Source organism: Xenopus tropicalis, chromosome 7 (assembly GCF_000004195.4).
Source record: "Xenopus tropicalis strain Nigerian chromosome 7, UCB_Xtro_10.0, whole genome shotgun sequence".
Classification (NCBI taxonomy): Eukaryota; Metazoa; Chordata; class Amphibia; order Anura; family Pipidae; genus Xenopus; species Xenopus tropicalis.
Window position 1 is genome coordinate 9,850,620 of NC_030683.2, and position 27,856 is coordinate 9,878,475.

Sequence of the window (27,856 nt, forward strand, 5' to 3'; positions counted from 1 at the left end):
TGCTGTTCTGTCCAGCTCTTGTCCTGAGAGAACAGCAGGGGGCGCTCCTGTTACACATTCATTTTTATTATTATTAACATTTATTTATAAAGCGCCAACATATCCCGCAGCGCTGTACAATAAGTGGGTTTCATACATGGGACATACAGAGTAACATATAAAGCAACCAATAACCGATACAAGAGCTGAAGAGAGCCCTGCCCAAAAGAGCTTACAATCATGGTTTTAAACGAGCAAAGGAACATTAATTTAATGAAAGTACAAAGTAATACATAGTTACCCAGTAATAACTAAAGCCTCCCATACCATCTGTCAGTTTAATTGCTCTTCTCTATTTGTCTCTTTGGAGTACTGAGACCCAAACTGCAGGGTATATTCTACATTGGGCCTTATCAGTGCTTTGTAAGGGGGAAGAATGTCCCTCTCCTCCCATTAATCTATACCCATTTAAAGGGAAACTATATCCCCAAACAATGTAGGTCTCTCTCAAAATATATTGCATAAGTTTAGTAGTATGTGGGTATTACTAAATAGAAAGCCTGGGCGGGCACGGCTGTACGGAGTGTAGGTATTTCCCTATACTGAGCGCCATGCAGCATTGAGATGGAGACCATGGTTTCCTCCTAAAGGGAAATCCTGCGCTGTCTCATTAAACACACAAAGGAGACACAATTAGTCGGTGCCTAAAGGGCTTATTGGAATACGGTGGCGCAGCTGAACCCTCTCGGGGCGGCAGCGCTCACACAATGGCCACAGGGTACGTTCCTTGTACAAACACTGAGCCCCGTCAATCTCTGCTGAGCCATAAAGCAGCTGGGAGAATGCGGCTGAGCCAATGAATGGCACCGGCGGGTCTGGGGGTGGCGCTGTCACTGGGCCTGCTGGGGGGGCGGGGAGGAGTCCTGACCTGACCTGCAACTGCCTTATCTGTGACCTAATGGCCATCAAATAGGAAGTGCTGTTGCTGCAAACTGGAAGTGACATCGTCAAAATGTTACAATAGGGGGTACTTTATTCACTATATATTATAAGGAACTCCTCGGGGACTTATAATATCCCTATATGTTACAATAGGGGGTACTTTATTCACTATATATTATAAGGAACTCCTCGGGGGCTTATAATATCCCTATATGTTACAATAGGGGGTACTTTATTCACTATATATTATAAGGAACTCCTCGGGGACTTATAATATCCCTATATGTTACAATAGGGGGTACTTTATTCACTATATATTATAAGGAACTCCTCGGGGGCTTATAATATCCCTATATGTTACAATAGGGGGCACTTTATTCACTATATATTATAAGGAACTCCTCTGTGACTTATAATATCCCTATATGTTACAATAGGGGGTACTTTATTCACTATATAAGGAACTCCTCGGGGGCTTATAATATCCCTATATGTTACAATAGGGGGTACTTTATTCACTATATATTATAAGGAACTCCTCGGGGGCTTATAATATCCCTATATGTTACAATAGGGGGTACTTTATTCACTATATATTATAAGGAACTCCTCGGGGGCTTATAATATCCCTATATGTTACAATAGGGGGCACTTTATTCACTATATATTATAAGGAACTCCTCGGGGGCTTATAATATCCCTATATGTTACAATAGTGGGTACTTTATTCACTATATATTATAAGGAACTCCTCGGGGGCTTATAATATCCCTATATGTTACAATAGTGGGTACTTTATTCACTATATATTATAAGGAACCCCTCGGGGGCTTATAATATCCCTACATGTTACAATAGGGGGTACTTTATGTCACTGGGCAGATTTCTGTCCCTTTCTGCCGGCCCATTGGCCACAGAGTGTGTGTGAGTCCGGGGGCTCCAGTTTGCAGGCTAATGGCTCTCATATTTGCCCACCTTGGGATATGGGTTGCTCTTTCCGTCACGCTAGCGGCTGGGGAGTCGGACCCTACGGTACCTGCTCAGGTGATGGATGACTCTGTTGTGTTTGAAGCAGAAAGAACAAACACAGGGTAGCAGGCAATCTACAAGGTCTCCATTCATCACTGTGTTTGCGCACGTAGGGGCCCCGCGTTGTGCTTGCTAATCACATACGGATCCCGCCGGCTCAACCCAATACGGATTGTGGGCGACACCGCGCCGTTGGCCAAGCGAAGGTTCTGAGCGACGCTCACCTTTGTGCTGATCAGAACGATAAGGCCGTCTGAGAGCTGCTTAGAGCCATTAATGCCGTAGGTTTTTCAGTTTTTCAGTTTTTTAGCTTTTTGTTCGGCAGCTCTCCAGAATTTCAGTAGCTATCTGGTTGCTATGGTCTTGTTTACCTTAGCAGCCACACAGTGGGTTAAATGAAAGACAGGAATTGGAGAGGGGCTGAATAGTAAGATAAAAGTAACAATATTAATACATTTGTAAGTGCACGGATCAATAGTTTGTGGCTGTCTGGGTCAGTGACCCCCATTTGAAAAATGAAGGAGTGGAAGGCAAATAGTTTAAAAACTAGTAAAAAATAAATATTGAAGACCAATTGCAAAGTTGTTAGGACATTATATAACATACTAAAAGTTAATGTAAAGATGAACCACCCCTTTAATGCACTTTTTACCCCTTATTCATGTTCCTGGGCTGCTCTCTTTCCCATGGCCAAGCACAGGGCAGTTCTGACCAAGAAAACATGGGCTTCCTGACCTGCTCCAGAGAGGAAAGCAGTGTTTATGGGCAGATACTCACTGTAGGGGCCGATTGTCTATTAACCTGTTCACCAAGGTCAGCAGAATGAACTGCCTCCTAGCTCCGCCCTTCTACATGACCATGGGAAAGAGAGCAGCCCAGAAAGGAAGAGAAGTGATATGAGAAGTGATATGAAGGCACCTTTACCCAGAAAAGCTCAGGAAACTGTTGTGTCTGGCAAAAACCTAGTGAGGTGCTGCTTAATTTTAGTTTCTGGTTGGCAAGGAAACCGAGGCCTCATTGGCGCCGATTGTCGTAGCGTCTCGTGAGCGTCTCGCACAGGGATTAGAGGGGTGCGAATGAATTCCGTTACTACTTGTTACTCAGCAGCTTTGCCTTTTCCTCTTGTTGTTCTGAAAGAGAGCATCAGGGGTGCCATCTTTAACCCCCGGGGAGCCTATAAGCAGGATATTTGGGTCCATCTGAAAACTGGCAAATGTATTTCATGGTCACCAGGAAAGAGAGGGCTCAGTACAGCTAGGGGCTTCCTGTAATGACCCGGGGCAGCTGGGGCCCCTGAGTGGGTATGGGGGCCCCAGTGGGCCTGGGAAACCCAGTTGGACACTAGGGGTGATCTATGTGCCTGTGCCCAACCTGTGCCCCCCGCCAACGTATGTGCGCCTGTAATGCCTACTGTACTCTGAGTCTTATTAAAGTACCAATAACATCAAGCAATGGCAATTTATTGGCATAATATACTCTCCTTTGTAGCATTTGCAGCATTCCCAGAAAGCAAGGACCTTTACATTCTGCAGGGCTTTCTGACCCCGCCATGGAAATGTAACATTGTAACAGACCACCCGTTGCTTATAAAAGCTTGCAATCTAAAGGCCTGGGGAACAACTGACCCTTAACCTTTGTTGGAGAGACGTTGCCCCCCAGAGGGGGCCCCCCCTGCCGCTGGGTCTCCATGGAGAACTTCATGGTATAGTAGGGGGTATCGCACCCAGCCCAGCCCTACTTTATGGCCTCTACCCGGAACCAGGGTCGGACTGGTGTGTGTGGGGCACACAGGGGCCGCCCACACCCCCCAAGGGTTTACTTGGAAGGGTTGAACTTGATGGACTCTGGTCTTTTTTCAACCCTGTGTAACTATGGGAGCAGCGGTGGGAATCTGGTCTGGGCCAGCGGGGCCCACTAGGATTTTCCCGGTATCCAGCCCAGCCTGGAGCAACTCCCCTTTGATGAATCATACGTGGGTGGGATCAGCCACCAAAGGGGAGGGGTCTGTGCACCTACCTGAACCCGCACATGATCCCCCAAATTTCAACCCCCTTTTATGCCAAACCCTATGTGACCCCCCCACCTGTACCCACTCCCTGCCTGATTTGGTGCTGGATCACCATTGGCCCTATATGGGTGTGTGCCAAGGGGCCCATAACCTGGTGTGGGGGCAGAGCCGGGGTGTGACAGGGGCATATTGTGGGAGGAGTTAGAGGGGGTACAGCTCAGGGCCAAAGCAGCACTGTATCTATCACTGGGTAAAGTAAATGTGTGTGTATAGTACTCTCACCAATGTACAAGCAAATCCCTACACGGTTGCCATGGGTTACTAGACCTGCAGCAAACTTGACTTTGATAATATGAAGTTGTTCTTTAACAGCCTGTCAGCTCAATAGGAAAATGTAGCCCCCCCCCCCCCCCCCATTGCGGCCGCGTCCCATAGCCGCCACCCGCCGGACAAACACATATTTAATATTCTCTTAAATATTTTATTGGGTTTTCTCTAAAGGGAAAGCTGCGCCAAACTGTAGGGATGTGTAACCCTTTCTCTGCCATGTACTCTCTACGGAGGGTCCCGAAACGTTGCTCTTTGCTTGTTTTTATGTACTTGGGCAAATAAAATACAATTTTTTCACGATTTACATCTTCAGTGTGCTACTGGATTTTTTTGCTGTTGGATATTGACCCCCATGCAAGGTGAGGTTCTTCCAGTATTTGCACCTGATACCCGTTTGGGTAAGTTAACAGAGGGTTGAGCTCCCCAATACTGCTATTGCTCTCTACAGTGGGTGGCACCACAAGGGTTAAAGGTGAATCAAAATAAAAACCACTGGGAGGGGGGCAATTTGGCACCCCCAGGGATTTTTACCCCAGGATATGTGCCCCCCCCAGGATATGTGCCCCTGCAGGGTATGTGCCACCCCAGGGTATGTGCCCCCGCAGGGTATGTGCCACCCCAGGGTATGTGCCGCCCCCCCCAGGGTATGTGCCCCCCTAGGGTATGTGCCCCCGCAGGGTATGTGCCACCCCAGGGTATGTGCCGCCCCCCCCCCAGGGTATGTGCCCCCCCAGGGTATGTGCCCCCGCAAGGGTATGTGCCACCCCAGGGTATGTGCCGCCCCCCCAGGGTATGTGCCCCCGCAGGGTATGTGCCGCCCCCCCCAGGGTATGTGCCCCCGCAGGGTATGTGCCACCCCAGGGTATGTGCCGCCCCCCCAGGGTATGTGCCACCCCAGGGTATGTGCCGCCCCCCCAGGGTATGTGCCCCCGCAGGGTATGTTCCCCTCCAGGGTATGTGCCGCCCCCCCCCAGGGTATGTGCCCCCGCAGGGTATGTTCCCCTCCAGGGTATGTGCCCCCGCAGGGTATGTTCCCCTCCAGGGTATGTGCCGGCCCCCCAGGATATGTGCCCCCCCAGGGTATGTGCCGCCCCCCCAGGGTATAGACTGTATGTTTTGTGACAAAGTGCTGTCTCAGTGGGAATGTTCTGTTGGATGGCAGATATACAGCCCCAGGCTGGGCTACTGGCTCCTTTATCTCTCCAGGGCCGGATAGGCTAGCGCCCTGGAACATGGCTAGAGTAGACTGAAGCCAATCAGGCAACACATGGAGCCCTTATGGGGAGCCTGGCTGTGCGGCAGGGGTAACTGGGAGGCTGTGAGGGGCAGGCTGGATGCAAACTCCCCTCATTCTGGGACCCCCACAGAGAGACTGCCGGGCAGTAAGGATATTCTTGTTCCATTCATGGCAGCCACACGCTGCTGAGACTTATTGGCTGTGTGTTACTGGTATGTGTTTGGTACTGGGAGAGGTAAGTGGGCACAGGGTGTGTTTGGTACTGGGAGAGGTAAGTGGGCACAGGGTGTGCTTGGTACTGGGAGAGGTAAGTGGGCACAGGGTGTGCTTGGTACAGGGAGAGGTAAGTGGGCACAGGGTGTGTTTGGTACTGGAAGAGGTAAGTGGGCACAGGGTGTGCTTGGTACTGGGAGAGGTAAGTGGGTACAGGGTGTGTTTGGTACTGGGAGAGGTAAGTGGGCACAGGGTGTGCTTGGTACTGGGAGAGGTAAGTGGGCACAGGGTGTGCTTGGTACTGGGAGAGGTAAGTGGGCACATGGTGTGCTTGGTACTGGGAGAGGTAAGTGGGCACAGGGTGTGATTGGTAGAGGTGTGAGTTGGCACTGAATGTGATTGGTAGAGGTGTGAGTTGGCACTGAATGTGATTGGTAGAGGTGTGAGTTGGCACTGAATGTGATTGGTAGAGGTGTGAGTTGGCACTGAATGTGATTGGTAGAGGTGTGAGTTGGCACTGAATGTGATTGGTAGAGGTGTGAGTTGGCACTGAATGTGATTGGTAGAGGTGTGAGTTGGCACTGAATGTGATTGGTAGAGGTGTGAGTTGGCACTGAATGTGATTGGTAGAGGTGTGAGTTGGCACTGAATGTGATTGGTAGAGGTGTGAGTTGGCACTGAATGTGATTGGTAGAGGTGTGAGTTGGCACTGAATGTGATTGGCAGTAGTTGGCACAGCCAGGCTGAATGTGAGGCTTGTGGGCACAGACTGTTGGTACATGGGCACGTGGCAGGGATGGAGCAGAATTGACCCTTTAGATACTGGATGTAACCAGGGAATGTACAGAGAGAAAGGGAGGGGGGGAGTCAGGGCACAGAGACAGGAGTGGGGCGGCAGTCTCTCTCTCTCTCTCTCTCTCTCTATATATATATATATATAGAGGGGAGGGACATGGGGGTATGTAGCGCAGAGGCAGAGAATGGCCCCCCAGACACACAGAGAGAGAGAGAGAGGCGCAGTCAGGCAGTGACAGCCCAAACACGGCTATGGGAGGGGGCAGACAGGCACAGACATTCCTATAGAGACAGCGAGAGAGGGAAGTGGACATCTGGGAGCAAAGAAGAGACAGCTGGTATTAGTGATGCTCTCTCCTGCATCTCCATGGCAACCAGTGGGCATCTCACAAAGAGAGGGAGAAGGGGAGACGCAGCAAGAAACAGAGACAGAAGGAGGGATTTATAGAGACAGACAGACACTCAGTGTAACTGTATCCCCTGTCCCCTCTCCTACAGCAGAGCATCACTCCCCGGCACCGCTCACCATTACCCCATTAACCCCTTGTGTGCCAACAACCTCCCATGCCTGCCATAGACCTGCAGAGCATCTCTCCCTCACTCCTGTCTCTGCCACAGACCTGCAGAGCATCTCTCCCTCACTCCTGTCTCTGCCACAGACCTGCAGAGCATCTCCCCCTCACTCTTGTCTCTGCCACAGACTGCAGAGCATCACTCCCTCACTCCTGTCTCTGCCACAGACCTGCAGAGCATCTCTCCCTCACTCCTGTCTCTGCCTCAGACTGCAGAGCATCTCTCCCTCACTCCTCTCTCTGCCACAGACCTGCAGAGCATCTCTCCCTCACTCCTGTCTCTGCCTCAGACTGCAGAGCATCTCTCCCTCACTCCTGTCTCTGCCACAAACCTGCAGAGCATCTCTCCCTCACTCCTGTCTCTGCCACAGACCTGCAGAGCATCTCTCCCTCACTCCTGTCTCTGCCACAGACCTGCAGAGCATCTCTCCCTCACTCCTGTCTCTGCCTCAGACTGCAGAGCATCTCTCCCTCACTCCTGTCTCTGCCACAGACATGCAGAGCATCTCTCCCTCACTCCTGTCTCTGCCTCAGACTGCAGAGCATCTCTCCCTCACTCCTGTCTCTGCCACAGACCTGCAGAGCATCTCTCCCTCACTCCTGTCTCTGCCACAGACCTGCAGAGCATCTCTCCCTCACTCCTGTCTCTGCCACAGACCTGCAGAGCATCTCTCCCTCACTCCTGTCTCTGCCACAGACCTGCAGAGCATCTCTCCCTCACTCCTGTCTCTGCCACAGACCTGCAGAGCATCACTCCCTCACTCCTGTCTCTGCCACAGACCTGCAGAGCATCTCTCCCTCACTCCTGTCTCTGCCTCAGACTGCAGACCATCACTCCCTCACTCCTGTCTCTGCCACAGACCTGCAGAGCATCACTCCCTCACTCCTGTCTCTGCCACAGACCTGCAGAGCATCTCTCCCTCACTCCTTTCTCTGCCACTGACCTGCAGAGCATCTCTCCCTCACTCCTGTCTCTGCCACAGACCTGCAGAGCATCACTCCCTCACTCCTGTCTCTGCCACAGACTGCAGAGCATCTCTCCCTCACTCCTGTCTCTGCCACAGACTGCAGAGCATCTCTCCCTCACTCCTTTCTCTGCCACAGACCTGCAGAGCATCTCCCCCTCACTCCTGTCTATGCCACAGACTGCAGAGCATCTCTCCCTCACTCCTGTCTCTGCCACAGACCTGCAGAGCATCACTCCCTCACTCCTGTCTCTGCCACAGACCTGCAGAGCATCACTCCCTCACTCCTGTCTCTGCCACAGGCTGCAGAGCATCTCTCCCTCACTCCTGTCTCTGCCACAGACCTGCAGAGCATCTCCCCCTCACTCCTGTCTATGCCACAGACTGCAGAGCATCTCTCCCTCACTCCTTTCTCTGCCACAGACCTGCAGAGCATCTCTCCCTCACTCCTGTCTCTGCCACAGACTGCAGAGCATCTCTCCCTCACTCCTGTCTCTGCCACAGACTGCAGAGCATCTCTCCCTCACTCCTTTCTCTGCCACAGACTGCAGAGCATCTCTCCCTCACTCCTGTCTCTGCCACAGACTGCAGAGCATCTCTCCCTCACTCCTGTCTCTGCCACAGACCTGCAGAGCATCACTCCCTCACTCCTGTCTCTGCCACAGACTGCAGAGCATCTCCCCCTCACTCCTGTCTATGCCACAGACTGCAGAGCATCTCCCCCTCACTCCTGTCTATGCCACAGACCTGCAGAGCATCACTCCCTCACTCCTGTCTCTGCCACAGACCTGCAGAGCATCTCTCCCTCACTCCTGTCTCTGCCACAGACCTGCAGAGCATCTCTCCCTCACTCCTGTCTCTGCCACAGATTGCAGAGCATCTCCCCCTCACTCCTGTCTATGCCACAGACTGCAGAGCATCTCTCCCTCACTCCTGTCTCTGCCACAGACCTGCAGAGCATCTCTCCCTCACTCCTGTCTCTGCCACAGACCTGCAGAGCATCTCTCCCTCACTCCTGTCTCTGCCACAGACTGCAGAGCATCTCCCTCTCACTCCTGTCTATGCCACAGACTGCAGAGCATCACTCCCTCACTCCTGTCTCTGCCACAGACTGCAGAGCATCTCTCCCTCACTCCTGTCTCTGCCACAGACCTGCAGAGCATCTCTCCCTCACTCCTGTCTCTGCCACAGACCTGCAGAGCATCTCTCCCTCACTCCTGTCTCTGCCACAGACCTGCAGAGCATCTCTCCCTCACTCCTGTCTCTGCCACAGACTGCAGAGCATCTCCCCCTCACTCCTGTCTCTGCCACAGACTGCAGAGCATCTCTCCCTCACTCCTGTCTCTGCCACAGACTGCAGAGCATCACTCCCTCACTCCTGTCTCTGCCACAGACCTGCAGAGCATCTCCCCCTCACTCCTGTCTCTGCCACAGACCTGCAGAGCATCTCTCCCTCACTCCTGTCTCTGCCACAGACTGCAGAGCATCTCCCCCTCACTCCTGTCTATGCCACAGACTGCAGAGCATCACTCCCTCACTCCTGTCTCTGCCACAGACCTGCAGAGCATCTCTCCCTCACTCCTGTCTCTGCCACAGACCTGCAGAGCATCTCTCCCTCACTCCTGTCTCTGCCACAGACTGCAGAGCATCTCCCCCTCACTCCTGTCTCTGCCACAGACCTGCAGAGCATCACTCCCTCACTCCTGTCTCTGCCACAGACCTGCAGAGCATCACTCCCTCACTCCTGTCTCAGCCACAGACCTGCAGAGCATCACTCCCTCACTCCTGTCTCTGCCACAGACTGCAGAGCATCTCTCCCTCACTCCTGTCTCTGCCACAGACTGCAGAGCATCTCTCCCTCACTCCTGTCTCTGCCACAGACCTGCAGAGCATCTCTCCCTCACTCTTGTCTCTGCCACAGACCTGCAGAGCATCTCTCCCTCACTCCTGTCTCTGCCACAGACTGCAGAGCATCACTCCCTCACTCCTGTCTCTGCCACAGACCTGCAGAGCAGCACTCCCTCACTCCTGTCTATGCCACAAACTGCAGAGCATCTCCCCCTCACTCCTGTCTCTGCCACAGACCTGCAGAGCATCACTCCCTCACTCCTGTCTATGCCACAAACTGCAGAGCATCTCCCCCTCACTCCTGTCTCTGCCACAGACCTGCAGAGCATCACTCCCTCACTCCTGTCTATGCCACAAACTGCAGAGCATCTCCCCCTCACTCCTGTCTCTGCCACAGACCTGCAGAGCATCACTCCCTCACTCCTGTCTCTGCCACAGACCTGCAGAGCATCTCTCCCTCACTCCTGTCTCTGCCACAGACTGCAGAGCATCTCTCCCTCACTCCTTTCTCTGCCACAGACCTGCAGAGCATCCCACCATTGACATCTCCTTGGTCTAAACACCACTTCATTAAAATCTTCTCCCCCCCCCCCAACCCTGCAGAACATTGCTCCATTCACCCTCGCCACTGAGTGTCTCCCTTTTAACCCATTCCTTGCCACAGAGTAATACTACTGCACTCCATTTTTTTTATATATTTAAATCCCCCTTTCTTCTTCCTGCAGAACATTGCACCATGCACACTATATCCTTGCCATGGAGCTGCAGAGTATTACTACTTTACTTCATTTCCTGCCACAGAACAGCAAAGCATCAGCTGCTTTTTGACTCAGTAAAAACCATTAGAATCTCCCCACCTGTTCCCTCTGCAGAGCATTGCACTCAGTCAGGCCCCTCCGTTAACCCCCTCCCTGCCACAGCACAACAGACCCCTGTATGATGCAGTAATGGACAACTAAGGGTAAAGCAAAGGACGAGAAGGTGGAGAAACTGTGAGAGGGCTGGGTAGGGGGAGATGGAGATAATGTGCGAGAGGATGGAAGGGAGAGAGTGTGTGAGGGTGGGAGAGAGAGCGCAGTCATCCTGCCAGACAGTGCGAAAGAGAGAGAAGGATCAGACGCTCCCCCAGAACCAGCCTGCACCCCCAAACTGAGGTCAGAGCAGTGAGTGTGCAAGTTGGTGAGTGAGTGTGAGTGAGTGTGAGTGAGTGTGCAGCAGCTGAGTGTGAGGGGGAAGCAGCAGGTGTCTGTGCATTGCTTGCTGGGTAGGGTTGTTGCACAGATACAAGTAAGAAGTCTAATTTCCCCTTTATTTATACAGAGACAGGCTGCAGGGTTACATAAGTATATACATTATACTGGGGCAAGGGCACCCTGCTGCACTGGGGGGGGGGCAGCTGGTTTATCTGCGTTGCTGGTGCCCGGGGGGGTCAGTGGAACACAAGTGTTTGTTAGAGGATCAGCTCTGGGGTTATTAGCTTTGTTGCCTAGGTACTGAAGTGGTGTTGCCATGATGATATGGGGGTTTCAGAGGAGCATGACGAGGTATTACATTAAATACCCCCCCTGCCCGCTCCCCCCTCCATCAACTGTGACTTCTGCACCTCTTTAATTATCCCCCCCTTCCCTGCAGAACAGACACATCTCATTCCAGCCACAAGCTACAGGTATCTGGGCAGCCGGGGGGGCTATTGGTATTATACAGGAATGTCACTGGGAATGGGGGTGTTAGTATGAAAGGGTAAGTGAGCAGTGAATTTGGGGTAACTGTGCCCGGGAATGATGTTTGTGGGTACCCTGTGTGTGGCTGGGGGGGTCGGTATTGTGCCTGGAGTGAGTATTGGAGAGGCTGAAGGGGTTAAAGAAGTGTTTGTGCCTTTGGGGAAAGGACACAGTGTGTGGGTACCAGTCCCACTGAAGGAATGAGGGGTTTCAGGCTTGGGGGGGGGGTCAGAAGTGGGGGACCCTGGCAATGGGGAGTCTTGGCCCCGTGACTCAGAGGGTTACTGGGATGCTGGGAGCTGCTTTGCCTTGTGGGCCACAGCTTGGCTGATGGAAATACTGACGGTATCTACTAACTGTTGTGTTGCACAGTATAGGGGCCCCTAGGGTTCTGGGGGGGGGCCCAGGTCAGTTCCCCTCCTGCCCTACACTGAGACAGCAGGGCTGTACTACTGGGGTATTACTAACAGCAGGGCTGTACTACTGGGGTATTACTAACAGCAGGGCTGTACTACTGGGGTATTACTAACAGCAGGGCTGTACTACTGGGGTATTACTAACAGCAGGGCTGTACTACTGGGGTATTACTAACAGCAGGGCTGTACTACTGGGGTATTACTAACAGCGGGGCTGTACTACTGGGGTATTACTAACAGCAGGGCTGTACTACTGGGGTATTACTAACAGCAGGGCTGTACTACTGGGGTATTACTAACAGCAGGGCTGTACTACTGGGGTATTACTAACAGCAGGGCTGTACTACTGGGGTATTACTAACAGCGGGGCTGTACTACTGGGGTATTACTAACAGCAGGGCTGTACTACTGGGGTATTACTAACAGCAGGGCTGTACTACTGGGGTATTACTAACAGCAGGGCTGTACTACTGGGGTATTACTAACAGCAGGGCTGTACTACTGGGGTATTACTAACAGCAGGGCTGTACTACTGGGGTATTACTAACAGCAGGGCTGTACTACTGGGGTATTACTAACAGCAGGGCTGTACTACTGGGGTATTACTAACAGCAGGGCTGTACTACTGGGGTATTACTAACAGCGGGGCTGTACTACTGGGGTATTACTAACAGCGGGGCTGTACTACTGGGGTATTACTAACAGCAGGGCTGTACTACTGGGGTATTACTAACAGCAGGGCTGTACTACTGGGGTATTACTAACAGCAGGGCTGTACTACTGGGGTATTACTAACAGCAGGGCTGTACTACTGGGGTATTACTAACAGCAGGGCTGTACTACTGGGGTATTACTAACAGCAGGGCTGTACTACTGGGGTATTACTAACAGCAGGGCTGTACTACTGGGGTATTACTAACAGCAGGGCTGTACTACTGGGGTATTACTAACAGCAGGGCTGTACTACTGGAGTATTACTAACAGCGGGGCTGTACTACTGGGGTATTACTAACAGCAGGGCTGTACTACTGGGGTATTACTATCAGCAGGGCTGTACTACTGGGGTATTACTAACAGCAGGGCTGTACTACTGGGGTATTACTAACAGCAGGGCTGTACTACCGGGGTATTACTAACAGCAGGGCTGTACTACCGGGGTATTACTAACAGCAGGGCTGTACTACTGGGGTATTACTAACAGCGGGGCTGTACTACTGGGGTATTACTAACAGCAGGGCTGTACTACTGGGGTATTACTAACAGCAGGGCTGTACTACTGGGGTATTACTAACAGCAGGGCTGTACTACTGGGGTATTACTAACAGCAGGGCTGTACTACTGGGGTATTACTAACAGCAGGGCTGTACTACTGGGGTATTACTAACCGCAGGGCTGTACTACTGGGGTATTACTAACAGCAGGGCTGTTCTACTGGGGTATTACTAACAGCAGGGCTGTACTACTGGGGTATTACTAACAGGAGGACTGTACTACTGGGGTGTTACTAACAGGAGGACTGTACTACTGGGGTGTTACTAACAGCAGGGCTGTTCTACTGGGGTATTACTAACAGCACGGCTGTACTACTGGGGTATTACTAACAGCAGGGCTGTACTACTGGGGTATTACTAACAGCAGGGCTGTACTACTGGGGTATTACTAACAGCAGGACTGTACTACTGGGGTGTTACTAACAGCAGGGCTGTACTACTGGGGTGTTACTAACAGCAGGGCTGTACTACTGGGGTGTTACTAACAGCGGGGCTGTACTACTGGGGTGTTACTAACAGCGGGGCTGTACTACTGGGGTGTTACTAACAGCAGGGCTGTACTACTGGGGTGTTACTAACAGCAGGGCTGTACTACTGGGGTGTTACTAACAGCAGGGCTGTACTACTGGGGTATTACTAACAGCAGGGCTGTACTACTGGGGTATTACTAACAGCAGGGCTGTACTACTGGGGTGTTACTAACAGCGGGGCTGTACTACTGGGGTATTACTAACAGCAGGGCTGTACTACTGGGGTATTACTAACAGCAGGGCTGTACTACTGGGGTATTACTAACAGCAGGGCTGTACTACTGGGGTGTTACTAACAGCAGGGCTGTACTACTGGGGTATTACTAACAGCAGGGCTGTACTACTGGGGTATTACTAACAGCAGGGCTGTACTACTGGGGTATTACTAACAGCAGGGCTGTACTACTGGGATATTACTAACAGCAGGGCTGTACTACTGGGGTATTACTAACAGCGGGGCTGTACTACTGGGGTATTACTAACATCAGGGCTGTACTACTGGGGTATTACTAACAGCAGGGCTGTACTACTGGGGTATTACTAACAGGAGGACTGTACTACTGGGGTATTACTAACAGGAGGACTGTACTACTGGGGTATTACTAACAGCAGGGCTGTACTACTGGGGTATTACTAACAGCAGGACTGTACTACTGGGGTATTACTAACAGCGGGGCTGTACTACTGGGGTATTACTAACATCAGGGCTGTACTACTGGGGTGTTACTAACAGGAGGACTGTACTACTGGGGTATTACTAACAGGAGGACTGTACTACTGGGGTATTACTAACAGCAGGGCTGTACTACTGGGGTATTACTAACAGCAGGACTGTACTACTGGGGTATTACTAACAGCGGGGCTGTACTACTGGGGTATTACTAACAGGAGGACTGTACTACTGGGGTATTACTAACAGCAGGGCTGTACTACTGGGGTGTTACTAACAGGAGGACTGTACTACTGGGGTATTACTAACAGGAGGACTGTACTACTGGGGTATTACTAACAGCAGGACTGTACTACTGGGGTATTACTAACAGCGGGGCTGTACTACTGGGGTATTACTAACAGGAGGACTGTACTACTGGGGTATTACTAACAGCAGGGCTGTACTACTGGGGTGTTACTAACAGGAGGACTGTACTACTGGGGTATTACTAACAGGAGGACTGTACTACTGGGGTATTACTAACAGGAGGACTGTACTACTGGGGTATTACTAACATCAGGGCTGTACTACTGGGGTATTACTAACAGGAGGACTGTACTACTGGGGTATTACTAACAGGAGGACTGTACTACTGGGGTGTTACTAACATCAGGGCTGTACTACTGGGGTATTACTAACAGCAGGGCTGTACTACTGGGGTATTACTAACAGGAGGACTGTACTACTGGGGTATTACTAACATCAGGGCTGTACTACTGGGGTATTACTAACAGGAGGACTGTACTACTGGGGTATTACTAACAGGAGGACTGTACTACTGGGGTATTACTAACAGCAGGGCTGTACTACTGGGGTATTACTAACAGGAGGACTGTACTACTGGGGTATTACTAACAGCAGGGCTGTACTACTGGGGTATTACTAACAGCAGGGCTGTACTACTGGGGTATTACTAACAGCAGGGCTGTACTACTGGAGTATTACTAACAGCAGGGCTGTACTACTGGGGTATTACTAACAGGAGGACTGTACTACTGGGGTGTTACTAACAGGAGGACTGTACTACTGGGGTATTACTAACAGGAGGACTGTACTACTGGGGTGTTACTAACAGGAGGACTGTACTACTGGGGTATTACTAACAGGAGGTCTGTACTACTGGGGTATTACTAACAGGAGGACTGTACTACTGGGGTATTACTAACAGGAGGACTGTACTACTGGGGTATTACTAACAGGAGGACTGTACTACTGGGGTATTACTAACAGGAGGACTGTACTACTGGGATGTTACTAACAGCAGGGCTGTACTACTGGGGTGTTACTAACAGCAGGGCTGTACTACTGGGATATTACTAACAGCAGGGCTGTTCTACTGGGGTATTACTAACAGGAGGACTGTACTACTGGGGTGTTACTAACAGCAGGGCTGTACTACTGGGGTATTACTAACAGCAGGGCTGTTCTACTGGGGTATTACTAACAGCAGGGCTGTTCTACTGGGGTATTACTAACAGCAGGGCTGTACTACTGGGGTGTTACTAACAGGAGGACTGTACTACTGGGGTGTTACTAACAGGAGGACTGTACTACTGGGGTATTACTAACAGGAGGACTGTACTACTGGGGTGTTACTAACAGGAGGACTGTACTACTGGGGTATTACTAACAGCAGGGCTGTACTACTGGGGTATTACTAACAGGAGGACTGTACTACTGGGGTGTTACTAACAGGAGGACTGTACTACTGGGGTATTACTAACAGGAGGACTGTACTACTGGGGTATTACTAACAGGAGGACTGTACTACTGGGGTATTACTAACAGGAGGACTGTACTACTGGGGTGTTACTAACAGGAGGACTGTACTACTGGGGTGTTACTAACAGCAGGGCTGTACTACTGGGGTGTTACTAACAGCAGGGCTGTACTACTGGGGTATTACTAACAGCAGGGCTGTACTACTGGGGTGTTACTAACAGCGGGGCTGTACTACTGGGGTATTACTAACAGCAGGGCTGTTCTACTGGGGTATTACTAACAGGAGGACTGTACTACTGGGGTGTTACTAACAGCAGGGCTGTACTACTGGGGTATTACTAACAGCAGGGCTGTTCTACTGGGGTATTACTAACAGCAGGGCTGTTCTACTGGGGTATTACTAACAGCGGGGCTGTACTACTGGGGTGTTACTAACAGCGGGGCTGTACTACTGGGGTATTACTAACAGCAGGGCTGTTCTACTGGGGTATTACTAACAGCAGGGCTGTACTACTGGGATATTACTAACAGCGGGGCTGTACTACTGGGGTGTTACTAACAGCGGGGCTGTACTACTGGGGTATTACTAACAGCAGGGCTGTACTACTGGGGTATTACTAACAGCAGGGCTGTACTACTGGGGTATTACTAACAGCAGGGCTGTACTACTGGGATATTACTAACAGCAGGGCTGTACTACTGGGATATTACTAACAGCAGGGGCTGTTCTAACTGGGGTATTACTAACAGCAGGGCTGTACTACTGGGGTATTACTAACAGCAGGGCTGTACTACTGGGGTGTTACTAACAGAGGACTGTACTACTGGGGTATTACTAACAGGAGGACTGTACTACTGGGGTGTTACTAACAGCAGGACTGTACTACTGGGGTATTACTAACAGGAGGACTGTACTACTGGGGTATTACTAACAGCAGGGCTGTACTACTGGGGTATTACTAACAGCAGGGCTGTACTACTGGGGTATTACTAACAGCAGGGCTGTACTACTGGGGTGTTACTAACAGCAGGGCTGTACTACTGGGGTATTACCAACAGGAGGACTGTACTACTGGGGTATTACTAACAGCAGGGCTGTACTACTGGGGTATTACTAACAGCAGGGCTGTACTACTGGGGTATTACTAACAGCAGGGCTGTACTACTGGGGTATTACTAACAGCAGGGCTGTACTACTGGGTATTACTAACAGCAGGGCTGTACTACTGGGGTATTACTAACAGCAGGGCTGTACTACTGGGGTATTACTAACAGCAGGGCTGTACTACTGGGGTATTACCAACAGGAGGACTGTACTACTGGGGTATTACTAACAGCAGGGCTGTACTACTGGGGTATTACTAAACAGCAGGGCTGTACTACTGGGGTGTTACTAACAGCAAGGACTGTACTACTGGGGTATTACTAACAGCAGGGCTGTTCTACTGGGGTATTACTAACAGGAGGACTGTACTACTGGGGTATTTACTAACAGGAGGACTGTACTACTGGGTATTACTAACAGCAGGCTGTACTACTGGGGTGTTACTAACAGCAGGGCTGTACTACTGGGGTGTTACTAACAGCAGGGCTGTAACTACTGGGTGTTACTAACAGCAGGGCTGTACTACTGGGTTGTTACTAACAGCGGGGCTGTACTACTGGGGTGTTACTAACAGCGGGGCTGTACTACTGGGGTGTTACTAACCAGCAGGGCTGTACTACTGGGGTGTTACTAAACAGCGGGCTGTCTACTGGGTGACAGCGGGGCTGTACTTACTGGGGTGTTACTAACAGCGGGGCTGTACTACTGGGGGTGTTACTAACAGCAGGGCTGTACTACTGGGGTGTTACTAAACAGCAGGGCTGTACTACTGGGGTGTTACTAACAGCGGGGCTGTACTACTGGGGTGTTACTAACAGCGGGGCTGTACTACTTGGGGTATTACTAACAGCGGGGGCTGTACTACTGGGATATTACTAACAGCGGGGCTGTACTACTGGGGTATTACTAACAGCAGGGCTGTACTACTGGGGTATTACTAACAGCAGGGCTGTACTACTGGGTATTAGCTAACAGCAGGGCTGTACTACTGGGGTATTACTAACAGCAGGGCTGTACTACTGGGGGTGTTACTAACAGCAGGGCTGTACTACTGGAGTATTTCTAACAGCAGGGCTGTACTACTGGAGTATTTCTAACAGCAGGGCTGTACTACTGGAGTATTACTAACAGCAGGGCTGTACTACTGGAGTATTACTAACAGCAGGGCTGTACTACTGGAGTATTACTAACAGCAGGGCTGTACTACTGGAGTATTACTAACAGCAGGGCTGTACTACTGGGGTGTTACTAACAGCAGGTGCTGTACTACTGGGGTATTACTAACAGCAGGGCTGTACTACTGGGGTGTTACTAACAGCGGGGCTGTACTACTGGGGTGTTACTAACAGCGGGGCTGTACTACTGGGGTATTTACTAACAGCAGGGCTGTACTACTGGGGTATTACTAACAGGAGGACTGTACTACTGGGGTGTTCTAACAGCAGGGCTGTACTAGCTGGGTATTACTAACAGCAGGGCTGTACTACTGGGTGTTACTAACAGCAGGGCTGTACTACTGGGGTATTACTAACAGCGGGGCTGTACTACTGGGGTATTACTAACAGCGGGGCTGTACTACTGGGATATTACTAACAGCAGGGTGACTTGGGTTACTAAGGGGACTTACTGGGGTATTACTAACAGGCAGGGCTGTACTACTGGGGTATTACTACAGCGGGGCTGTACTACTGGGTTACTAACATCAGGGCTGTACTACTGGGGTATTACTAACAGGAGGACTGTACTACTGGGGTATTACTAACAGGAGGACTGTACTACTGGGGTATTACTAAACAGCAGGGCTGTACTACTGGGGTATTACTAACAGCAGGACTGTTACTACTGGGGTATTACTAACAGCGGGGCTGTACTACTGGGGTATTACTAACATCAGGGCTGTACTACTGGGGTGTTACTAACAGGAGGACTGTACTACTGGGGTATTACTAACAGGAGGACTGTACTTACTGGGGTATTACTAACAGCAGGGCTGTACTACTGGGTATTACTAACAGCAGGACTGTACTACTGGGTATTACTAACAGCGGGGCTGTACTACTGGGGTATTACTAACATCAGGGCTGTACTACTGGGTGTTACTAACAGGAGGACTGTACTACTGGGGTATTACTAACAGGAGGACTGTACTACTGGGGTATTACTAACAGGAGGACTGTACTACTGGGGTGTTACTAACATCAGGGCTGTACTACTGGGGTATTACTAACAGGAGGACTGTACTACTGGGGTATTACTAACATCAGGGCTGTACTACTGGGGTATTACTAACAGGAGGACTGTACTACTGGGTATTACTAACAGCAGGACTGTACTACTGGGGTTATTACTAACAGGAGGACTGTACTACTGGGTATTACTAACAGCAGGGCTGTACTACTGGGGTATTACTAACAGCAGGGCTGTACTACTGGGGTATTACTAACAGCAGGGCTGTACTACTGGGGTATTACTAACAGGAGGACTGTACTACTGGGGTATTACTAACAGCAGGGCTGTACTACTGGGGTATTACTAACAGCAGGGCTGTACTACTGGGGTATTACTAACAGCAGGGCTGTACTACTGGGGTATTACTAACAGCAGGGCTGTACTACTGGGGTATTACTAACAGCAGGGCTGTACTACTGGGGTATTACTAACAGGAGGACTGTACTACTGGGGTATTACTAACAGCAGGGCTGTACTACTGGGGTATTACTAACAGCAGGGCTGTACTACTGGGGTATTACTAACAGCAGGGCTGTACTACTGGAGTATTACTAACAGGAGGACTGTACTACTGGGGTGTTACTAACATCAGGACTGTACTACTGGGGTATTACTAACAGCAGGGCTGTACTACTGGGTATTACTAACAGCAGGGCTGTACTACTGGGGTATTACTAACAGCAGGGCTGTACTACTGGAGTATTACTAACAGGAGGACTGTACTACTGGGGTGTTACTAACATCAGGACTGTACTACTGGGGTATTACTAACAGCAGGGCTTGTACTACTGGGGTATTACTAACAGCAGGGCTGTACTACTGGGGTATTACTAACAGCAGGGCTGTACTACTGGGGTATTACTAACAGCAGGGCTGTACTACTGGGGTGTTACTAACAGGAGGACTGTACTACTGGGGTATTACTAACAGCAGGGCTGTACTACTGGGGTATTACTAACAGCAGGGCTGTACTACTGGGGTATTACTAACAGCAGGGCTGTTCTACTGGGGTTAACAGAGGACTGTACTACTGGGGTGTTACTAACAGCAGGACTGTACTACTGGGGTATTACTAACAGCAGGGCTGTTCTACTGCGGGGTATTACTAACAGGAGGACTGTACTACTGGGGTATTACTAACAGGAGGACTGTACTACTGGGGGTTATTACTAACAGCAGGCTGTACTACTGGGGTGTTACTAACAGCAGGGCTGTACTACTGGGGTGTTACTAACAGCAGGGCTGTACTACTGCGGTGTGTTTACTAACAGCAGGGCTGTACTACTGGGTTGTTACTAACAGCGGGGCTGTACTACTGGGGTGTTACTAACAGCGGGGCTGTACTACTGGGGTGTTACTAACAGCAGGGCTGTACTACTGGGGTGTTACTAACAGCGGGGCTGGTACTACTGGGGTGTTACTAACAGCGGGGCTGTCTACTGGGGTGTACTAACAGCAGGGCTGTACTACTGGGGTGTTACTAACAGCAGGGCTGTACTACTGGGGTGTTTACTAACAGCGGGCTGTACTACTGGGGTGTTACTAACAGCGGGGCTGTACTACTGGGTATTACTAACAGCGGGGCTGTACTACTGGGATATTACTAACAGCAGGGCTGTACTACTGGGGTATTACTAACAGCAGGGCTGTACTACTGGGTATTACTAAAGCGGGCTGTACTACTGGGTGTTACTAAACAGCAGGCTGTACTACTGGGGTATTACTAACAGCAGGGCTGTACTACTGGATATTACTAACAGCAGGGCTGTACTACTGGAGTATTTTTAACAGCAGGGCTGTACTACTGGAGTATTACTAACAGCAGGGCTGTACTACTGGAGTATTACTAACAGCAGGGCTGTACTACTGGAGTATTACTAACAGCAGGGCTGTACTACTGGATGTATTACTAAAAGCAGGGCTGTACTACTGGGGTGTTTACTAACAGCAGGGCTGTACTACTGGGTATTACTAACAGCAGGGCTGTACTACTGGGGTGTTACTAACAGCGGGCTGTACTACTGGGGTGTTACTAACAGCGGGGCTGTACTACTGGGGTATTACTAACAGCAGGGCTGTACTACTGGGGTATTACTAACAGGAGGACTGTACTACTGGGGTGTTACTAACAGCAGGGCTGTACTACTGGGGTATTACTAACAGCAGGGCTGTACTACTGGGGTGTTACTAACAGCAGGGCTGTACTACTGGGGTATTACTAACAGGAGGCTGTACTACTGGGGTTTACTAAGCCAGCCGGGGCTGTACTACTGGGGTATTACTAACATCAGGGCTGTACTACTGGGGTATTACTAACAGGGGCTGTACTACTGGGGTATTACTAACAGGGGGCTGTACTACTGGGGGTTAATTACTAACAGCAGGGCTGTACTACTGGGGTATTACTAACAGCGGGACTGTACTACTGGGGTATTCTAACAGCGGGAACTGTACTACTGGGGTATTTACTAAATCAGTGCTGTTCCTGGGTGTTCTAGGAGTGACTGTACTACTGGGGTATTACTAACAGGAGGGCTGGTACTACTGGGTCATTACTAACAGGAGGGCTGTACTACTGGGGTTTACTAACAGGAGGACTGTACTACTGGGGTATACTAACAGCAGAGGCTGTACTACTGGGGTATACTAACAGCAGGGCTGTACTAACTGGGGTATTACTAACAGCGAGGACTGTACTACTGGGGTATTACTAACAGCGAGGCTTGTACTACTGGGTATTACTAACCAGGGCTGTACTACTGGGGTATTACTAACAGCAGGACTGTACTACTGGGGTATTACTAACAGCAGGACTGTACTACTGGGGTATTACTAACAGCAGGACTGTACTACTGGTATTACTAACAGCAGGACTGTACTACTGGGGTATTACTAACAGCGGGGCTGTACTACTGGGTAATTACTAAGACATACAGGGGCTCCTACTTTTTACTACTGGGGTTTACTAACAGGAGGACTGTACTACTGGTATTACTAACAGGAGGACTGTACTACTGGGGTATTACTAACAGGAGGACTGTACTACTGGGGTGTTACTAACATTCAGGGCTGTACTACTGGGGTATTACTAACAGGAGGACTGTACTACTGGGGTATTACTAACATCAGGGCTGTACTACTGGGGTATTACTAACAGGAGGACTGTACTACTGGGGTATTACTAACAGGAGGACTGTACTACTGGGGTATTACTAACAGCAGGGCTGTACTACTGGGGTATTACTAACAGCAGGGCTGTTACTACTGGGGTATACTAACAGCAGGGCTGTACTACTGGGGTATTACTAAAGGAGGACTGTACTACTGGGTATTACTAACAGCAGGGCTGTACTACTGGGGTATTACTAACAGCAGGGCTGTACTACTGGGGTATTACTAACAGCAGGGCTGTACTACTGGGGTATTACTAACAGCAGGGCTGTACCTACTGGGTATTACTAACAGCAGGGCTGTACTACTGGGGTATTACTAACAGGAGGACTGGTACTACTGGGGTATTACTAACAGCAGGGCTGTACTACTGGGGTATTACTAACAGCAGGGCTGTACTACTGGGGTATTTACTAACAGCAGGGCGTGTACTATTGGAGTATTACTAACAGGAGGACTGTACTACTGGGGTGTTACTAACATCAGGACTGTACTACTGGGGGTATTACTAACAGGAGGACTGTACTACTGGGGTATTACTAACAGCAGGGCTGTACTACTGGGGTATTACTAACAGCAGGGCGTACTACTGGGTATTACAACAGCAGGGCTGTACTACTGGGGTGTTACTAACAGCAGGGCTGTACTACTGGGGTATTACCAACAGGAGGACTGTACTACTGGGGTATTACTAACAGCAGGGCTGTACTACTGGGGTATTACTAACAGCAGGGCTGTACTACTGGGGTGTTACTAAACAGCAGGACTGTATACTGGGGTATTACTAACAGCAGGGCTGTTCTACTGGGGTATTACTAACAGGAGGACTGTACTACTGGGGTATTACTAACAGGAGGACTGTACTACTGGGGTATTACTAACAGCAGGGCTGTACTACTGGGGTATTACTAACAGCAGGGCTGTACTACTGGGGTATTACTAACAGCAGGGCTGTACTACTGGGGTATTACTAACAGGAGGACTGTACTACTGGGGTGTTACTAACAGCAGGGCTGTACTACTGGGGTATTACTAACAGCAGGGCTGTACTACTGGGGTATTACTAACAGCAGGGCTGTTCTACTGGGGTATTACTAACAGGAGGACTGTACTACTGGGGTATTACTAACAGCAGGGCTGTACTACTGGGGTATTACTAACAGCAGGGCTGTTCTACTGGGGTATTACTAACAGCAGGGCTGTTCTACTGGGGTATTACTAACAGCAGGGCTGTACTACTGGGGTATTACTAACAGCAGGGCTGTTCTACTGGGTATTACTAACAGCAGGGCTGTACTGCTGGGGTATTACTAACAGCAGGGCTGTACTACTGGGGTATTACTAACAGCAGGGCTGTTCTACTGGGGTATTACTAACAGCAGGGCTGTACTACTGGGGTATTACTAACAGCAGGGCTGTTCTACTGGGGTATTACTAACAGCAGGGCTGTACTACTGGGGTATTACTAACAGCAGGACTGTACTACTGGGGTATTACTAACAGCAGGGCTGTACTACTGGGGTATTACTAACAGCAGGGCTGTACTACTGGGGTGTTACTAACAGCAGGGCTGTACTACTGGGGTGTTACTAACATCAGGGCTGTACTACTGGGATATTACTAACAGCAGGGCTGTACTACTGGGGTGTTACTAACAGCAGGGCTGTACTACTGGGGTATTACTAACAGCAGGGCTGTACTACTGGGATATTACTAACAGCAGGGCTGTACTACTGGGGTGTTACTAACAGCAGGGCTGTACTACTGGGGTATTACTAACAGCAGGGCTGTACTACTGGGGTGTTACTAACAGCAGGGCTGTACTACTGGGGTATTACTAACAGCAGGGCTGTACTACTGGGGTGTTACTAACAGCAGGGCTGTACTACTGGGGTATTACTAACAGGAGGGGTGTGTATGTTTAGTACCGGTGGTATATACATATTATAGGGCTGTAGTACTAGAGTATTACTAACAGCAGGGGTGTGTATGTTTAGTACCGGTGGTATGAACACAATATCCCAGCTGTACTATCAGGGTACTATGAGCATTATTCACGTAATTGTAGTTCTGAAGATACAGAGTATTAGCAATTTACTGCTTATAGGAGACATATCATGTAAATATTAGGAATGTACCAGGGAATTATACTCCTCTAAACATAGAAGGATTGTGCCTAAAAAAAGTTGTGTTTCAACTAGTCCCGCCCACCTGTGCCACTTCCTGCTGGCTGAGTTCTCTGGGCAGGGGGGCCGGTGGCACTCAGCACACTGAACTGTAGGATAGGAACCAATCAGCAGCTAGGCTGACCTGATAGGGAACTGAAGCCTGTCTGTGCTTGTGTGACTGCAGGGCTGTGATTGGCTCCCCCCTCCTGCTATGCTTCTGGCAGGGACTGTTAGGACACGCCCACCCCTTATCTGAAACCCAAACAGGGACTTGAGAGGATCTATAGGGAGCTCCAATAAAGGGGCCATTGTTACAGATAGGGTTAATGTTTAGCCCAAAGGGAAACCAGCACCGTATATTATTCATAATTGCCTACAGGGTTAGGGTTTTACCCCATTTATCCAGTATGTCTCCTTTAATCTTATGTTCTGGTTTGGAATGTCCGTGCCTGGTTCTAGCAAAGTAGCATTAGGGTATCATTTAGTATTAGTGCAGCCCTACTGAGTATTGCCCCCAGCACTGGGGTTTCAGTGTAGTATTTGCCCAATAGGGCTGTTCTGCCCCCAATAAGGGGTAATTATATCTTAGTTGGGATCAAGTACAGGTACTGTTTTATTATTACAGAGAAAAGGGAATCATTTAACCATTAAATAAACCCAATAGGGCTGTTCTGCCCCAATAAGGGGTAATTATATCTTAGTTGGGATCAAGTACAGGTACTGTTTTATTATTACAGAGAAAAGGGAATCATTTAACCATGAAATAAACCCAATAGGGCTGTTCTGCCCCCAATAAGGGGTAATTATATCTTAGTTGGGATCAAGTACAGGTACTGTTTTATTATTACAGAGAAAAGGGAATCATTTAACCATGAAATAAACCCAATAGGGCTGTTCTGCCCCAATAAGGGGTAATTATATCTTAGTTGGGATCAAGTACAGGTACTGTTTTATTATTACAGAGAAAAGGGAATCATTTAACCATGAAATAAACCCAATAGGGCTGTTCTGCCCCAATAAGGGGTAATTATATCTTAGTTGGGATCAAGTACAGGTACTGTTTTATTATTACAGAGAAAAGGGAATCATTTAACCATTAAATAAACCCAATAGGGTTCCCTTTCATGTTGCACCCCCATACCTGGCACAAACACACACTAATGCCAGTACAGCAATAGGAAAGCCATAAGTGCTTTTACTTAGAACATTTTGTGCTGCAAGTTGCGCGCCACCTACCAAAATGCAGCCATTGGTGGGCACAAGTACAGGGGCAATGGGGATGTATGTCTGAGCAGCAACAGGGCATTTTGGGCGAAAAAGACGACAGTTAGCCCTGATACTTAGCACTACTGCTACTAGAGGAATTCTTTATCTGTAGGAGGGTGTGGGGGGCTTGCAGACTGCACTAGGGTAACGGGGCAGTAATAGGGTGCTGCACACTATATCGGGGTGCAGTATCAGATAATTAGAATCACATACACATTGTTGGAAACTGTTTACATAAATGCCAACACAAAGTTCACTGTGCTGATTAATTGGTGGCATTAATAATTAAGCAATGACATAATGAATGTATTATTATACGTATATGGGCAGTGTTACAGCATTGATACTACAGTGATACACGGGGTATTAGGGAACTAGAGGGAATCGGGCAGTGTTACAGCATTGATACTACAGTGATACACGGGGTATTAGGGAACTAGAGGGAATCGGGCAGTGATACAGCATTGATACTACAGTGATACACGGGTTATTAGGGAACTAGAGGGAATCGGGCAGTGTTACAGCATTGATACTACAGTGATACACGGGTTATTAGGGAACTAGAGGGAATCGGGCAGTGTTACAGCATTGATACTACAGTGATACACGGGGTATTAGGGAACTAGAGGGAATCGGGCAGTGATACAGCATTGATACTACAGTGATACACGGGGGTATTAGGGAACTAGAGGGAATCGGGCAGTGTTACAGCATTGATACTACAGTGATACACGGGTTATTAGGGAACTAGAGGGAATCGGGCAGTGTTACAGCATTGATACTACAGTGATACACGGGGTATTAGGGAACTAGAGGGAATCGGGCAGTGTTACAGCATTGATACTACAGTGATACACGGGTTATTAGGGAACTAGAGGGAATCGGGCAGTGTTACAGCATTGATACTACAGTGATACACGGGGTATTAGGGAACTAGAGGGAATCGGGCAGTGTTACAGCATTGATACTACAGTGATACACGGGTTATTAGGGAACTAGAGGGAATCGGGCAGTGTTAGGGTGTATTGGAGAAATAGCTATAGTATTGGGGTGCTAGGAGTAAATGATATTGAGGGGATATTAGCAGGGGGAGAGGATTGCAGGCAGCGTGGGTGCCGTACAGCCGGCTGTGCTACACAGGGCAGCGTCTCAGCTTTGCAAGGAAAATGATGATAAATCCGTAATACTGGAGGGCGGTAAAATCTAATATGGGTTTAGTGCAATATCCGAACTATCCACAGGGGAAAATTAGAATCTAACAGGTTAATGGTGCGTTATCAGGATAGTGCAAGCTTTACTGGGGTACGAGTTTAGTATTAGTAAAGCAGAATAATGCAGGCTAAGGAAGGCAGGCTGTATTACAATAACACATAACTGTACATACACAGGCCCCCGGGCTAATGATACAATAACACATAACTGTACATACACAGGCCCCCGGGCTAATGATACAATAACACATAACTGTACATACACGGGCCCCCGGGCTAATGATACAATAACACATAACTGTACATACACGGGCCCCCGGGCTAATGATACAATAACACATAACTGTACATACACGGGCCCCCGGGCTAATGATACAATAACACATAACTGTACATACACAGGCCCCCGGGCTAAT

At 49.5% G+C, this 27,856-nt stretch overlaps 1 protein-coding gene across 3 annotated transcripts in view; it reads left to right on the forward strand.

The window, feature by feature from the left end:
- The first annotated feature begins 10,947 nt into the window (after positions 1-10,947).
- pianp (PILR alpha associated neural protein) overlaps positions 10,948-27,856 on the forward strand; it is a 36,002-nt gene continuing 19,093 nt past the window's right edge. Inside the window, exon 1 of one of the 3 annotated variants that reach the window (XM_012966756.3) lies at positions 10,948-11,072. The gene's annotated coding sequence lies outside the window, so the exon portion shown is untranslated. 3 annotated transcript variants of the gene reach the window in all.